Here is a 13060-nt window from a genome sequence, read left to right on the forward strand (position 1 = left end):
GCCCAGCAAAACCCTTACATCCAACCCATGCAAATTTCACCGCTTTGTTCTCTCCCCTTAAATAATTTTCAAATGCACTTTCTTCTCTTGTTGATTGATGGGGGATGGTCAGGGGGGAAACTCGCAGAGGGATTTTTTTGCCACAGTGTTAAAAAGAAAAGAAAACATTATGTGATGACAAGCAATGCTTCTAGGGTAACATGTAGTTAGGCTCTAAGTGATCTGGAATACTACTTTACAAGGGTTTCCCAGTCACAAAGAGGGAACTCTCTGTATTTATAGCTGCATATGCAGTGGCTCTTTAGATGTTCCAGTGAATGTGTGTAGGTTAGGGCTAAGCATGCCACAACAATCCCATAACTCCTCACTCACTGAATGTGCAAAAGTGTTGATCAGAATCCCCATTTCATCCACACATTTGCCACTGAAATGGTTAATGAGAAAAATATCCTCATTAACTACCTTAATGGTAAAGATGCCAGGGTGACAAGATGTAACTAATTGCTCACTTGGTGATCTTGGACATCCAATTAATCAAGGGACATTTTTTTAATGGTACTTTTGCATTTGTATATCCCATTTCCACTGTTCCAAGCACTTCATGCACATTCGCTCAGTGATTCTCATGACAGTCCTGCCAAATAGATGGGATTTTACCCCTGTGATACAGATGGGCAACTGAGGCTGAAAGAATGACACCTAGGCCTTAGGGCAAGGATGTGGAACATTTTCCTTCTGAGGGCAATGTGCCAGAGGTAGGCGGGTCCAGGGGCAAAAGTGTGGTGGGCAACAAATACTAATTTACTCATACACCCTTCTCTACCCTCCATCTAGGCAAGCAAGAAGCATGATCAGAGTTCAAATGTAAACTACAAAAACAATAATGCAGACAGGAAGACAGCAGGGGTGTGTGGGGCTTTCCAGTGTTGTGCACTGTCTGTTATATACATATATAACTATCTCCCTTTTGGACAGAAGTAATGGTTTTGCCCAATGTTAATTTTATAATGAATGATTTTAGAGTGTTGTTTGTGTTGTACTTTTGTACTGTTTTATTGTTGTTAGCCGCCCTGAGCCCGGATTCGGCTGGGAAGGGCGGGATATAAATAAAAATTATTGTTATTATTATTATTAATGTGCAATGAGCTCCTGGCTCTCTTGCAATGTTCTCTTTGAGGCCAAAGTAGCAGACCTGAAAAAGCTAACAGAAGCAGAGATGCTGGAGGTCTGAGGCCTTCAGGGATGGTATAAGTGTGTCCCACTCACATGACGGTTAATTCCCCTGCTCTCAGGGAGAATGAAGGTCTTGGGGATGGAGAGGGGCCATTTGAGGAAGAGGTAAACAGTCCCTTATAAGGCTGATGTAAAGCTATCTTGTGTCGATAATACTTCTCTAGAGGCAGGGGGATCAGTAGCAACAGAGATAGTTGGGTGCATGGTGGGCATACAGAACTGTTGGGAAACTGTGTACATGCAGCTACTGACACAGAGTCAATTAAGGTTTGGCAGACAGCCAGAAGGCAATTTGAAGGAGTAAGTATCCCTGGTGATAACAGAGATATGGAGACCACTCCCTGATTGGTCAAGCTCTCTCAAGGGAGTGATAATTAATGGCCTACTAACTGGAATGTGTTAGTTCAGTATTTCAGGGTTCAGAGTTCTGTGTGTCGGTGTAGGAGTTGGAGGTTGGGAGTTGTGTATGAGAGAGCTAGCAAAAGATCTGTGTTCTGTTCCTGTAAATAGTCCACTGTATATAATAAACACCTAACTACAAGTTCCTGGTTCCTGCTTCGTCTATCCTGTCTGCAGCCAAGTTGCCAATTGCTTCCGTGGATTCTGCATGTATTCTACTAGGTCTGGCTAAGGTCCTGCAACTAGTCAGAAAGTTGCGAAACACCAAATAGGTTTTGCCAACAGAACACAGGGTGAATTGTCTGCCGGAAGCAAGGAAGCATTATCAAAATGTAAAGACAACTCCGTCAAAAACACCCAAGCAGGATGCAATCCAGGAACAATGAGGGATGTGATTTGGGAAGTGTCCTGAGGGCCAGAAGAGGAGTCTTGGAGGGCAACATTCAGCCCCTGGGTCTGAGATTCTGTCCCTTCTTTCTGAAAAGTGGACTACCTAAACCTAGGAAGTTTTCAGATGAGGTAATGTTTGAAATGAAGAATACCAGATCACAGTACCAAAACACAATCTATTACGGTTTACAGAATATTATTATATTTCAAGCATAGTTATTTCTATCATTTGTTGTTTAGTTTGTTTCTTCTCTTGTAGCTTCTTTTTTCTTACAATAAAAAAGTCTGTTTCTTCTTTTCCAACCCATCCCCCCTTAGCAAATTTATTCCAGGATGCTGTTAGCAAAATGGATTAAGTTGCTTTATAAATACATACAAATTAACCCGATATTGTTTAATATTACTTATGTTAATTATATATAGACGTTTCAGAACCTTTTTTAAAAAATAAAGCTGTTGCCATTAAAAAACAACAAAAAACAAAACACTAATAACGTAGTGTTGAAGTATTATCATACAAATGGTAAAAAAAACCCCAGCTAGATTAACAACTCTGATGATAGTTAATGCATTCCTAAAACTTCTGAGGAGCTGTTACAACCCATTACAGCTGAAATATTGGTGTATGAAAAATTAATAAAGCCAGCAGAAAATGGAATCCGGCATCTGCAGCAGCTATTTACATAGAAAGAATCACCCAGAATTAATTATGCTCTATGTTACATTCTAATGAGTTTTTCATTAAAATGTACACTATTATGGAAGCTAAACAAGGATTATTCAAAGAAAAATGCCAACAGCTGTTATTATTTTGAGAAATTAAAATTAGTTAATTGGTTATACATTTAGATCTAGGTCAGGGTTAATCGAACACTATTTATCATACCATTAGCCTGTGTGTTTTGTAGGGGAAATAATGTCTACATCACCTTCTTCAGGGTCGTATTTCCCTGGAAGGAGCAGGTTCCAAGACAGCAGGGTGCTCCTCTTGTGCTCCTGTGTCACTCTCTCTAGGTAACCTCAGTGGCCAGGAGTGCCTTTTAACAGCTATCTCAGTAAAACAGGAGTATGGCAAAGTGCTCTATGTGGGACTGCCCCTGAAGTTGGCCCAGAAACCGCAGGTACTGCAAAATTCAGCATCTTGACTGTTCATTGGGAAAGGATACTGACGTCATGCTACTGCTGCCAGTTAGCTATCAGTCAAAGTTCAAGATGCTGGTCCTGGTGCACAAAGCCTTAGGCAGCTTGAGACCAGGATACCTAAATGACTGTGGTGGTGGCGGCTACATGTCTTGATGGCTATATATAAAACCTTCGATATCTTTGGCAGCTTGCCTCTGAATGCTAGGCACTGTGGATCACGAGTGGATGATCCACCTATACAAAGGATTGCCATTGAGTATGTGGGTTGTCCACCGTGAGAACAGAACTTTGGACTAGATGGGGCTTTGGCCTGATCCAACAGGGCTCTGTGCATGCTATTAAGGTGCAGTCTCATGCATGTATGTCATGAGGAATGCCTTGATGGATTTTCATGGGGGAGCATTAAAATTCACCATTCCCTGACAGAGCTGCATCATGCAACATGTCATATCATGTTCCTCAGCTCTTGAACTGCTGCAAATCACAAACCTGATCCAATGCATAGCCTTCAAAGCATTAGCCACATTCCCAACAATATTTCAAGAATCAAAGTCCTTTAGCTAAGCTTGTCCCTCCCAGTGGATCTCTCAAATAATTGGTGTTAAGGTACTAATCTGCTGAGGGAATACAGGGCACTGAGCAACTGTACAACAATGCTCTACATGTATTAATCATATTGCCAACAACTGCGCAATTACTGTTCAGACTTGAGAGCAGCCCTCAGGGGGAAGGGAGGAAACAATCATGGAGGTGATGCTACCAAGGATCTAAGTGACTTGGATAGGGCAAAGTTTAAGTGGAAACCTGTAGACCAGACTGGTGACTGGGGCCAGTTACAGGGAACGTATTACTTCCTTGTTAAAACAACTTCACTGGTTATCAGTCTATTTCCAGGCACAACTCAAAGCCCTATATGGCTTGGGCCCAGACTACAAGAAATATCACATTTCACTATATTAACCTGCTTGGGTGAGAAATTCCCCAGGTGAGCACCTTTTCTTGGTCCCATAAATATCAGAAGCATGGTTGGTGGTGACACAAGAGAGAGCCTTTTCTGTGGCTGCTGTCATATTGTGCAAGTTGTTCCCAATAACACTAAGATTGGCTCCCTCTTTGCTATCCTTCTGCTGGCAGGCCAAGACCTTCCTATTCAGGCACCCTTTGAAATCTAAGGAACAGGTGATGCTGGTCACTGGGTTGCTGCTGGGGCTAACTGTATTTTAATTGCTGCTTCTAAATGCATTTTATAATAATGTTTTTAGATGTTGTATGTCAGCTTGGGGGAGAGGAGGGATATAAATACATTTTCTGAACTGTCTTCAGAGGCAGGCCTATGTATAATGTGTTGCAGTAATCTGACCTAGAGGTTACCAGAGCTTAGATAAGAGAAGTTATGCTATCCCTATCTTTATAGAAGTGCAGCTGGACCACCAGCCGAAGCCACTGAGGCCACCTGAGCTTCAAGCGACAGCAAAGGATCCAGGAGTATCCCCAAGCTATGTACTCCCTCCTTCAGAGGGAGGGTAACCTCATTAAGAGCAGGCAACCTCCCATCCATCCGGTCTAGGGAACCACCCCCTGACAGTGCCTCAGTCTTATCTGGACTGAGCTTCACTTTGCTGGCTCTCATTTAGTCCATTACCAAGGCAAGATACTGGTCCAGCACTTCCACTGCCTCACCTGCAGATGTTAAGGAAAAGTAGAGCTGTGTGCCATCAGCATAAGGCTGACAACTTACTCCAAAATCCCAGATGACCCCACTCAGTGGTTTCATGTAGATGTTAGACAACATGGGGGATAAATTGAACCCTAAGGAATCCCCACATTGAAGGCTCCACTTTTAATGGCAGAAAATTTCAAAGACTTTATATACTAAATCCAGCATCTTGAAATTAGCCCGGTAGCTATGTGGCGGGCAGTGCAATTCTGCCAACAGTGGGGTAATGTTTGGGCAGTACAATGGTACCTCCGGTTACAAACTTAATTCATCCCAGAGGTCCATTCTTAACCTGAAACCATTCTTAACATGAGGCATGCTTTTGCTAATGCTGCCTCCCACTGCCACCGGTGCACAACTTCCACTCGCATCCTGGGACAAAGGGGCATCTACTTCCGGGTTAGTGGAGCTCATTACCCAAAGCGTTCATCAAGAGGGCGGTATGTAACCCGAGGTTCCACTGTATCCTCTCCCATTGAACAGTCAAGACAGTTGCATTTTGCACCAGTTGCAGCTTCTGAACCGACCTCATGGACAGCACCACACAGAGTGCATTGAGGAACTCAATGATCAACAAAATTACCTGATCCCAATCTGTATAGAGGATTTTGCAAGAAACCCAGAACCTTACTGTGAATTCCCCAGATCTACAGCTTCTCTTGGTTCAAGAAATTTGCATTGAGGCACCCATCTGGCTTTCCATCGGCACTAGGCATGTACATTAATTCAATAATTAATGAAACAAATGGGGGTACACCCCTTACGAAACAAATGCATAGGACTGCATGAGTTCCAAATGACAATCTATACATCCATTTCAACAGTGGGGTAATGTTTGCAGTCTCCTTAACCATGAAAATTGTGGGAGAATGCTGACAAAATTTGGGACGGTATACCAGCATACAATTCTTTTCTGTAATTTTCATGGAGGGACAGAAGCAGGTATGTGTGTAAAGGGTGAGTTACACCATGCCCCACTGACATAAATTAAATTTAGGGCAACATGCTGGCATATCAGTCTAAAAGCCCCAGTTCCATAGAACATGGGTAGGCAAACTAAGGCCCGGGGGCTGGATCCAGCCCAATCTGGCCCGCGGATGGTCTGGGAATCAGCGTGTTTTTACATGAGTAGAATGTGTGCTTTTATTTAAAATGCATCTCTGGGTTATTTGTGGGGCATAGGAATTCGTTCTTTTTTCTTTTTCAAAATATAGTCCACCCCCCTCCCCACAAGGTCTGAGGGACAGTGGACTGGCCACCTGCTGAAAAAGTTTGCTGACCCCTGCCATAGAGAAGCAGGTTCTCCAGTGTAAAAGGAACATTAGAAAATGGTAGACAAGAGCTAGCATTACAGTCAGGATAACACAACTACACAGTAAGGGTGTGTGGGAGAATGTTGTTGAATGTGGATCTTCAGTCCACCACCTGTTGGGAAATGCCTCTCACCTCCAAGAAAAAAATGATGAAGTAGTTCCTCCCCCAAAGAGAGAGAAATAATGTTCTTGTCCCCAATTAAGGTGCAGAACTTTGAGAGACCACTTTCACATCATTCTAGACTGCACCTCTATCAGCAGCAGAAGCAGCTGGCTGTAAGGGGCAGAGGCATTGTGCCAGCTTTCCAGCAAGTGAGGCGTACCAGGGAGGAGAGGGGAAGAGGCAAGGAAGTGGGGGAATCTGTGTGTTGTGATTGCAACAGTAGAGCCAATCTGGTGCTCACTTCAGTGCATTTGCATCTCATTGAACCCCCCACCACCATATCCCAATCCCTCCTGGTAAACAACAGCGACCCACATACCAGGAAGCGAGTACAGAGGCTCCGCCTAACCCACCACAAAGCTTCTGTTCAGCATGCCAACACTTCAATATGAGAAGCTCCAGTGACCAACTTGAGTTTAAGAAAGATGCCTTGTCTTGCTGAAAGAATTCCAGTGGTTCATTGTGCAACCCAATTACATGTCTACTCATATGTAAATTCCATTAGAATCAATGGGGCTCACTCCCAGGTGAGTGGATTTAGAAATGTCATTAAACATTTCTTAGTTTTTGAACTTTTACAGCAGCCTAACCTGTAAGAATAAGAAGTCTGCTTTTACCAAATAATTGTGGTTGGTGGAGGAAGACGGAAGTAGCCCTTGCCATTTATTACGATGCTCAAGGTTTCGGAGTTGATTTACACTGAGTGGTTCCATTTTTGACTTTAATTGTCAGCTTGGAGTTGTCAAGACATAACTATATCTTAAATTTGCATTGCATTTTTTTTTGGGGGGGGGGGGTCTGCACTTCCCGCTTTTGTCTCTTGATCTCGTCTTGCGGAGTAATTGAGCTCCATTCTAATTTTCTTCCACAAGCAGGGTGCTCCCCTTCTAAGGAAGTGAGTTATGCGTATTCAAGAGGTGCGTTGTATGAATCTTGTTAAGGTTTGCCGCCTTATAGCCTGCACTGATGGAATATTTAATCAAAGAAATGAGTTGGCAGTTATGATGTACAACACGGTAAAGGCTTGTGGTGTGTGTCTTCACCGCCAATTGAGAAATGGGTGATTTCGCCATTCATCAGTGCCAGACTGACAGCTTTGTATAACCTTCTCCTTTCTTTCTTTCTCTACCCTTAAAAAAACTTATTTATCAAGATTAAAGATATTTTAAATCAACAGTTTCTTTGCAGATATATCATCTTTATTTCCAAAGTGGCCAAATTTTTCATCATTTAGTAGTGTGGGGGGGGGGGAGAACATCTCACTCTGACTATGAAACATTTTGGATTTTCCATGCAACATTGCTTAAACATGACAATGTTGGGATCTAAAACACAACTTCCTTTACCTTGATGTTTACTATCATATTGCACTCTGTGGTTGATAGTCATCAGTCAAACTGGCATCAATCAAACAAGACATCTCAACTATTTCAACACCACTCTGCACCAAATCTGTAAGATTATTTTACAGTTCTTCCTAACATCACCACACCATTTTTTAGCCGGGGTACCAGTAAACCTTGAGGTCTCATGGAAATTTATCAGTGGTTCCTCAATGGGGCAGGGGGAATCTACAAAGGAGAATAAACTTTTCTTAAAGATAGCTTGTCTACCACTACAAGTCTCTCCCTGAACTGCAAAGATACAGCTATGGTCATTAATGCAAAAATCATAGTTCAGTAGTAGATTTGCCTGTAGAGGGTCCCGGGTTCAGTCCTCCACATCTTCAGGGAGAGTTGGGTATGTTCGATGGCAGAAATCTTGGAAAGCCAGTGGTCAGTATAGACAATACTGAACTAGATGGACCAAGAAGGCAACTCCCTATATTCCTGGGGGTGTATGGGCATGCTTTATGCATACTCAATTCACATAGAACAATTCTGACGCCCAACAGCACTTTCTGCACACTGTATGAACTGAGGTGGGCGCCATAGGGGACTTCCCAGAATACCCTACAAGAGGGGTGGTGAAACCTTTCCAGCCCAAGGGCCAACAATCCCTTCTAGGCAACCTTCAGAGGGCCAGTCATGAGTCATGGGTGAGACCACCCTAAAAAAACACAGTACCCCAAGGGTGGCCCACCTTTATGTTCCACCTTTTCTGGAAAAGGTTCAAGGCAACATACATGGTTTCCTCCTCCATTTTAATCTCACAACAGCCATGTGGAGTAGACTAGGGCAGAGGATTAGTGACTGTTCCAACGTCACTCAGAAAATGTCCTTTCTGAGTTGTGATAGGAACCAGCGTCTTCCTCACCATCTAACCATTCCATCACATTGCTGTCTTTCATGAGATTTCACAGTCTTATCCTGAAGTCATCTTCAGTTATGATTCTACATCTCAGATGCTAATCCTACCCTTTTTAACCAACACACCATATTGCAGCTATCGTGTCATAGGAACAGCAATGCACACTGAGAAAGTCTTGGATTCAAGGCATACTCTTGCAACAAGAAAGGCACTATGTTAGCCTCAGCTCCCTGTATGTAAAAAAGGGGAATAATATTGACCTAGCTTGATGTTTCTTTGTTATTTTAAATAAATAAAGTTACAAAACAACAACAACCATGACCCACTTCCCAGAGCTGTTGAATAGCACACTCCAATAACAAATAATAGCTCTGTGATGATCTATTGTTGTAAAAGGAACTTTAAACATGCACTTTGGAAATAGTATTCTTTCTTTGGAAACGGAGTATGCTAATATTTCCACTAGAGCACTGCGACCTGAACAAGTTCCTTGTGCTTCCACAGGTCCTTTAACACAGGGATTTTCATGTGCAGTTACAAAACAAAATTAGGTCTAAGTCAACTTTATTGTTGCCTTAAAACTGACACATTTTGGGGGTGGGTGGGTGTGCTCTCACTGTACTTTGTCTCATTTCTCCTCCATCAAGGCCACACTCATATCTATACTCTCCTTGAGAGTTTTTGGCTGGCTGAAATGGGTCGCTGAACTGTGATAATGCCTCTTACTTGCCTGGGGAGATAATGGAGAGATGTGAGTAGGGTGTGGGGTGTATAAACCACTGTATAAACCACTGACTTTTTTATGGCTGGAGTGTAGTCTACTCTGCAAAGGTAACAGTTAACATCCACTGCTCTGCCCACCTCTGGCGCTGCCTACCACTGGCTTGTGCCCAAGAGCAAATGCATCCTTCAAACCAAAAAGAAAAAGGGGTTGGAAGCTTTGCCACTCCTGATCTAAGGCATGCATCCATGCCAGTAATTAGAAGAACACCAGAAGAAACTCTACATCTTTTATTGGCAGGGCAGACATTATCATTTGCACTGCCAAATTAATACCATTCTAATGGTAACTATAGATTCCTATTAGAAGGGCCAAATACCCCAGGCTTGACTATAAAATTTCACCAGGGAACTTCATGAGGCTGCATGCCAAAATCAATAACCTGCCATTTTTTAAATTAAGAGACAAAATAAATGTTAGAGGAAAGTTCAGTAAATTAAGAAAATTACCTTCTAGAGAGATTGAAAGTATTGATTTTAATGTTCAAAATATGTGAACTCTTTGTGGCCTACTCTTTGAAGGCAATTAGAAACTGGACAGTTAATTCAACAGAAGCTTGAGAGAGAAAAATCGATGATTATACTATGGGCATATTATGATATTTGTCATTAACCCAAAGCCATTTCTATCAAGTGACCAAGGTCTCTCATTTATCTGTTCAGGATGGGCTCTGTTTGACTAAGGTGGGTACATAGTAAATTTGATTAAAGTTACAGCAACACTCTTATCTAGAGCTGAAGACAGATGTATGACAAAACAAGATATTGCTCCGGTCTTGCTTCATGTCCCAAACTGTCTGGCGCAAAAGGGTAGGCCAATAATATTGGCCTACTATCTGCACTTTCTAGAATCAATTTTCTAGAAAAGCTTTCCCAGCTGGAGAACTGGATCTTTTGAATTTTTTTAAAAAATATCTTTAGTGTACAGTGCCCATTTAATAAATCAATAATAATAATGTTTAGGACTAACTTTTTCTATTATTTTAAGCAGTTTTAATCTGTTTTTAATACTGTATCTTATTGCATTTAAATAGTAATATTGTGTTTTAATTGTAACCAGCCCTGGGACCTTAGGGTGAAGGATGGCTAATAAATTGTAACAGCAGCAGCAGCAGCAGCAGCAGCAGCAATGCAAATTGTACTTCTGAGAAGACATCCACATGCTGTTAAAGCCATATTAATATATGAATTTAAATACTTGGATGCTTTAAGAAGCAAACAAAAACACCTCATATTAATGCAGAAACAGAACAGAATGGACTTATGGGTAACTGTTAGATGGCAAGGGTGGCTGCTCATGAGTAACCAGGCAGGACTCCAACCTGTCTTTTACAGGTTTTATTTAGGTGCAAACTATTCACAGTGCAAAACCCCAAAGTTCATGTCTGCCTCAATTGCTAGCAAAATCCGGAAGTGCCTGTTTCCTGGACCTTCTCCAGCATAAAAGCCTCGTTACACCCAGCCTTTTCCTTCCCTCTGCGCAGGGCGGGTGATGGAAGGGGCGTGCTTCCCTCCTGGCCTCTTAGTGGTGCTGAGGCTCCCACCAGCATCCTCTGGTCCTTTCACCTCTTCCCCATTGGAGGTGGGATTTTCCTCATCGCCGGAAGAGGAACCGTTTCGCAAGATTTTCGGAGGCTCCCTGTAACACAACTGCCCCTCTGTTTCCCGCCCCTGTTCTGATGGCAGTTCCCTGACAGTAACCAAGACCAGAAATAGCTGCATCCATCTATCTCTTGTGTGGGAACAAGATGGACATAAGTTCGGATCTGGCAGGACTTTTCTTATGCTCTGACGTCATACCACTGAAGCATGCATTGGCTGAAAGTCTTCAGCAATGGCGCTGGGAACTGTTAGGAGGCCCCCTGTTTTTCTCACAGAGCTACAGTTCTCAGAGTGGTTTACCAGTCAATTCCTCTCCCCAGGGAACTCTCAGTTCCCAGGATTCTTTGGAGAAGGCATGACTGTTTAAAATGGTATGATACTGCATTAAACATATAGTGCAGCTGGTCATCTAGCATTTGCTCAAAAGCCTCTAATAAAGAACAGACCGGCTCCTTCAGAGGCAGGCTGTTTCACAGTTGAACAGATGCTCTTCCCAAAGGTTAGATGGAAGCCCCTTTCTTGGAATTTACAAACATTGTTCAATCCCTAGCCTCCAGACCAACAACAACAAACCAAATCTCCTCCATCATCTATGTGACAGCCATTTAGGTATTTGAAGGTTGCTATTGTATTGCCTTTTTTTGTTATCTCTTGTCCAATTCCCCCAGACCTTCCACTGGACTCCATCTTCAGGCTCCTTCACACAGACCATCCCAGACCCTTCTCCATGTAGGGTTTACTTTATTTTCTTACATTTATATATTTCACCCAAGGGACATACATACATATGTACATACATGAGCCTTTGATTGGGCCCAGACCTCCATAGCTAAAGCAAGGTGGTGGCTGAATGTGGCATCATGTCTGTGCACAACTATGTGTGAACTGAAGCTCAGGTTGTTGTTTTTTAATGGAACAATACAACTATATGTTGAGTAGGTTTGTTTTTATACTAACAAAGACAATTGCTATATTTTATTTACTAGTTAAATGCCAATTGATGGCAGTGTGAAGGGAATACTTTAATATTTGAGAAGACTCCTTTAGCAAGGAGGGGTGCTATGTCCTCTGTGCATAATGAGACACCCACATGTGCATGTATACACACACACACACACCTATGGCACATACACAACCTTATGTCAAGGCTGGAGGTGGGTCTAGCATCCACCTGAACACTATCCCCAAACACAGAATTTTGCTGATTTGCTCACTTATACTTAGGCTTGCCATACGTCAGGAAAAGTCCCAATTTCCTGGTTTCTGGGTGTAAAAATGGCATCAGAGGGTCATTTTGCATTTGGCAAAATGTCAGGGAAATCTTGATGTATAACAATGCGATGGAAAAAGCATCAGAAATAGCTCCAAAAGCTGTGTCCCCTCCCCCCTTTTTTACTTTTTGAAATATGGCGACCCTACTTATACGGGAAAAAGCGAAAAAGTGCCCTTGGGACCACTACTGAGGTCAGGTCTGAGCCTACTTCCTGCTTTCCAGCTCTACCCAAAGTGCTACTTTTTGGTCATGCTAACCAGCATGGTTGGTGGTCAGGGATTGTGGGAGTTATAGTTCAAGAACCTCTGGGGACCCAAGTTGAGAAAAGCAATGCTAGAGAGTGACGTACTGCTCCAATCTGCAGGTAGACAAACAGATGACAGACCATATGCTGTTTCCTTTTACCCAAACAGCATGTAGCATTGGGGAGGGGTAGGAAATTTGGGAAAAAAATTGAAATGATTCACCACAACGAATCAAATACTTGAGTGGATTGGATAATTCCTTACTGGAGGAGGGTGGGATTGCTTCTGGCATCGTGGGTTGGGTTGGACCTAATGGGGCATTTCTGATTTCTGACTTCCGACTGCATTCCTAAACAATTCTTGAATGATAGAGTGAAGCCTCATCTAAGCTCTGGAATGAATTATAATTGGCAGGCACAACTCCTCGTTGCCAGGGACAAGAACCTGACCTAGAAAATGTCATCCCTGTCTTGAATTATTTGCCCAAACTTCCAGTCCTTGTTGGGAGACATTTCCTTGTCCCCATCAGTAGCAGGCAGTGATGTGATATGA

General features: G+C 42.6%; 1 protein-coding gene across 36 annotated transcripts in view; it reads right to left on the reverse strand.

Annotated features, from left to right (window-relative positions):
* The window catches only part of RBFOX1 (RNA binding fox-1 homolog 1), a 1459852-nt gene that overhangs the window by 85568 nt on the left and 1361224 nt on the right, over positions 1-13060 (reverse strand). The window lies entirely within an intron of this gene.

The sequence above is a fragment of the Podarcis gaigeae genome (assembly GCF_964106915.1).
Source record: "Podarcis gaigeae genome assembly, chromosome: 14".
NCBI classification, from domain to species: domain Eukaryota; kingdom Metazoa; phylum Chordata; class Lepidosauria; order Squamata; family Lacertidae; genus Podarcis; species Podarcis gaigeae.